General features: G+C 40.7%; 1 pseudogene; it reads right to left on the reverse strand.

Annotated features, from left to right (window-relative positions):
- Positions 1-1,866, reverse strand: LOC108405128 (A-kinase anchor protein 4-like; annotated as a pseudogene).
- Between the last annotated feature and the right edge of the window lie 3,219 nt (positions 1,867-5,085).

Consider the following 5,085-nt stretch of genomic DNA (forward strand, 5'->3'; position numbering starts at 1 on the left):
CTAATAACATAGATCAAAATGCCAAAGTTGTCCATCCTTATCTCCCATAAAGTAGAGCATGGGCACATTAAACTGGGAGGCTGCCGTCCACTGCAGGACAGCTTGGAGCTATTTGCTGAGCACTGATTACTGATGATGACTTCAGGCCCAAGGGAGTCTTGATGGTTCTGTGGCATCGCAACATCGTGACTACATCTGGGACCACCGACCTGGCAATGTGGTTGGTTGCCAATGCTGCTGCTTCTTCCAATTCGCAAGGGCTTCCTCATTGTTGCTATTCTTCGCCATGACAAGGCACAGTTTCATCACAGATTCTACCTGTTGTTCTATAAATTGCCAATTCATTTGCTTTAGCCCACTGATAAAGTAAAATTCAAGCATGTCCTGGGATTGTCTTCCCCCTTGTCAGGCCTCTTGGACATGGAGGCTGCTTTGTTTGTTCTGGGCTTAGAATGCTTGTTGTCACCTTCAGATAGTTTGTCACAGTTGAAGGGGCCATCACTAAGCATTTTCTGAATCAGCATTAGAACAATGTTTGACATATCCAGCTTCTGAGAGTCCGCCTGTTGATCCTCCTGTAGAGAGGTGGAAGGCCCAGGAGCTCCAGGAGATTCTAGATGTTTCACTGAACGTGCCTTGGCACTCTGACCACCTCCACACTTTTCGTATTGGGCACTATGACGCATATAGCCCAGGGAAGTTCCAGAACAGTCTTCTTCAAATGCATCTTCGCCCTTGGCCTGCTGGGTCAGTTGGTACTGGATCATCTTAAGGGTGGGGACAATCAAGTCCTTTGCCAGCGAATCTGTGGAAGGGCTGAGCTTATCTCTTTTTTTCTCTTTATTGGCATGTGCTTTGCTAATCACCTTTCCCTGGTTTCCTGGCTTTCGGTTCCACATGATCAGACTCTCCTTGAGGATATGTTTGCTGACTTTTTCAGCACTGGTCAATGACTTGCACTGCTGTTTTTACCTTGCTTTTGTCCTTTCCCTTCATTACAGCTTTCATGGCTGAGAATTCAAGACTTTGATTCTTGCATTTGGGATTGTGGGACCCAACTGTCAAAGAGGCATATGAAAAACTCTGGATTTAGTCTCCTTTTCTCACCAAGGAGAGCCCTGACCAGACGCCTCAGCATGGCCTCCATGATATTTGCAGTATTTTGTTTCCCAGTGTTGAACAGATTTCTCTTGACCTCTGAGACAAGATCTGAGTCAGTCATCAGGGCCCCTGAAGCACTGAAAGTTCTTCATGCAGGAATCAATCAAATCAGACACAATTTCCTTTGTGTGTTCTAACAGCACTGTCTTCAGGCCCGCACAGGCTGGAACTGGCTTCCCGGAACTCTGCACTTTCAAGGTCGTCATAACAGAGACCTTGATGTCAGATGTCACTTGATTTGCATAAACCAGGAGCCCTTTGCTGATAGATTCTGCAAATTCTTTGCTATCTCTTTGACACAACTGTTTTTCTCCACCCTTGCTCTTGTTGGATAATTCACTATACAGAAATATTTTCTGCTCACCTTCCCCACTGTCTTACCCAGGGCCCCTCATTTCTGCAGAGGTGACTTCCACAGCATCATGGGCCATTTCAGAAGTGATCTTGCTTACAGCACTGCAGGGGCTGTTTTTCCCTTTGTCTGCAGGTAATGGATAGACAGAATCATGAAGGCATTTGCTTCCACCTTCTAACTTCTTGATTTCCTTACGGGCCATCAGGATTACCAGAGAAGAGTCGTTTGACATTATAGGAAAGGTCATCTATGGAACATTGGCCATCAGGGGAGAAGACTGCCCTCTGAGTGCTAGGATATTTGCTTGGGGAGTCGAAGGCCCCAGTGTAGCAATTTAAGTCAGTGAACATCTCAGTAGGTGTGAGAATGCATTAGTCTGTATTGTTAGTGTGTGAAAATGTGCCTGTGTGCATATATGTATATCAGTGCACATGTGTGACTATGTGTAAGCATGTGTAATAATGTGTTGACATCAGTGCCCATTTTATATGCCTACTATATAGGCCAATATGTGCATCTTAGTCTGTATATTTTGTACATGCGTGTGAATGTAAACATATTAGTGTGTATGTTAGTGTCTCTGAATACTTAAGTGATCATGTGTTGATTTAATAGAGCATGTATGATGTAGCTATAAATACATTTATATATGTTAAAGCATAAATTCACACATTAACTACACATGCATTACTATATTAACATATAATTAATGTGTAACATATAACAAATGTGTGTTAAAACATAAATATGTGTAAATAAAAAAAAATTCCTTTCTTGCACACAAAAATTGAGGAAGCAATCAAGGAACTGCTATTCTAGCCTTAATACTGGTCAACAAATAAGGAGCCATCAAGATTATACAGATGAAGGAAACTGTAGGAAAATATAACCCTGAACAGCCAAACTAGTAAATGGTGAGATACTTACTCCCAATTTCTGGAAGGCAAATTCGAGTTCAGAGGAAAAAAGCCAATGGTTCTGTGGTCAGAAACCAATTCAACAAAATTAACTGAGCATATATGGTGTGCTAGGAACTATTTTACAGCTAGAATATACAATGAATAAAGCCAAGTTCCTATCCTCATGGAACTTGCAGTATCATCAGAGGAGAGAAGAACAAAAAGCAAGTAAACAAATAAATATATGATATAATATCAAGTAATGATAAGTGTTATTAAAAAACAGAGCAATCTCTTTGGCAAAATGGCTGCTTCTCAGACTATTGCAGGAAATATACAAGGTAAGCTTGAATCACCTTGTAGAGACAGAAGTAAGGAGGTGCTCAAACAGAAACAACAAATAAAAAAAACTACACTAATTAGAGTATTAACAGACATACCCCGGTTAGTGGACACGGTCCCTATCAAAGGGACACAGGAGCAAACTGGAAGAGTTCCCAGTGGCCCAAGGGATAATTTGAGCAACAAAATAAAGTAATATTGAATTATAATCCAAGGTATAAAATACATATCTATGAGTCCATACTGATATAAGTACACGATTGAGTAAATAAATAAATGGAGAAGAGACAGATCTCCCATGGAGAAGAATTTCAAGTAATTCGTGGAGACAATTTTCCCTCCGGGAGGTGGACCAAAATTCCCACCCCTTAAGTAGGGACTGGTCACATGGTCTTCCTTCCAGAGCAGAGGGCAGAGCAGCGCAGTATGCGCTCCTGGCCCGCCTGAGGCCCTATGCAGGCTCTTCCACACACTAGCTGTAGGAATTCCTCACCTATAAGATGCAGAGCACACACTAGAACCTGCCTCAGAAGGTTGTTGTGAGGATTAAATGAGTCAATATAAAGCAGTAACATTCCTGGCATGAAGTCAGTGCTGTATAAAGAACTATTGTGACCCTATTATATGGACAGCCACCGGAAGTGTTAAGCAGAAGAGTGCTAATGGCTTCTATTACTACTTTAAGGGGCTGTGTCCTCTGTGGAGAACGGTCTCCAAGATGCCAAAGGAGGACTGAGAGGCCAGTTAGGAGGCCAGAGATGGTGGAGGCTGGAGAGATGGGGGCTTAGACCAAGGTGGTTGGAGTGGAGGTCATAAGAAAGAGTCACCTTGAGGTAAATTGTGTAAGTAAAACTGACAGGATTTGCTGAGGAATTGGAAATAGGGTATAAGTGAATGGGAGAAGCAACAGTGTGTCTCCAAGAATTTTAATTTTAGTAACTGAGGAAGTGGTGGCACCATGTTACTAATACGGAGGACCCTGAGGGAGGAGGGGTTTTCTGTTTGTCTGTCTGCTTGTTTGTTCTGGCAGAGGAGTTATTAAGAAATGTTAAGAGAGGAAACTTGATGTGAAATGGGAAATTCAAAAATCCAACTCTTACAATGTAAGTACAAATGATTTCAGTATGGGAAAAAGAGGACAGCACCTTAGGCAGTTTTAGTGTTTGTTATTTATAAACTTGTATTTTTTAAGTCAAAAAAATAGAATGACATACAACTGTACCCACATATGGTGCCCATGTCAGTCTCCTTGTTTCATACTGTATTAAGGTTAGGATTTAACCATTGAGGGAAATCAGGGTAAGGGACCTCTCTGTACTATTTTTGCAACTTCCTGAGAACCTACCCTTATTTCAAAAGAAAAAGTTTTTTTAAACACTCCAGTTCAAGAGAAAACAATAACAGCAGGTATTTTTGAGGTTTTAATTGACTACAACATTGTATTATGGTTGACAAATGAATGCTGGTGTGGCTGAGATTAATGGAAGTATACAATTCTGAAGAGGGACTGTGGAAGCGCCACTTGATTTTGCTCAGGTCAACCCACATCTGAAGTGGTAAGTTCAATTCTGGGTGCCATACTTCCAGATGGACAGACAGACACAGGAAATGGCAACTAGACACAGCACCCAGAATTGGACAACCCTGTCATTTACGAAACAGTGGAAGGAGGCAAAGATACTTAGCCAAGAAAACTGTAGACTTCCAAGACATGTAACAGCCATCTTCAAATACTTGACAGACTGTCATTTGATCGAATTTAGATGAGTCTTCGACATCCTGTTAGCTGCAATAACTCACACATTCTCTACATGAAATGTCAGAAGTATTTTTAAAGAACACTTAGAGAAACCATTTCAGCTGTGTTAACATTTCTGGTTTTTAAAACAACTGAAGCAGAATAAGCTTGGAACAGCAAAATATTCTCCCAAATGAATCAGTTGAACTGTTATTTCACTTGGTTTGAAAGTGAGTCACTAATTTTAAGGAGTCTCCATTTTTCACCGCTACCTTCCACCATCTCTTCCTGTAACTGTCTCAAGAACTATTAATATATAAGATCTATGACTCATAATTAGGGATGAGATGTCTGTCAGCTTTTCAAATGGGACCAAGAAATTTTAACATTTAATATTTGCCTTGACTAGCAAGGAGGGAGTATAACATCTCTCCTATTTTTCACTTTATCTTTGGATGGAAAGGAAGATGGATTTAATACTGGAAGGTTACTATTGCTACCTCTTAATACATAAAATTATATTATACATCACAGTGAAGGGTAGACAAAAATTTAAAAAGAAAGAAATTATTTGGCACTTTGCTATAATA

This window comes from Manis javanica, chromosome 11, assembly GCF_040802235.1.
Source record: "Manis javanica isolate MJ-LG chromosome 11, MJ_LKY, whole genome shotgun sequence".
Classification (NCBI taxonomy): domain Eukaryota; kingdom Metazoa; phylum Chordata; class Mammalia; order Pholidota; family Manidae; genus Manis; species Manis javanica.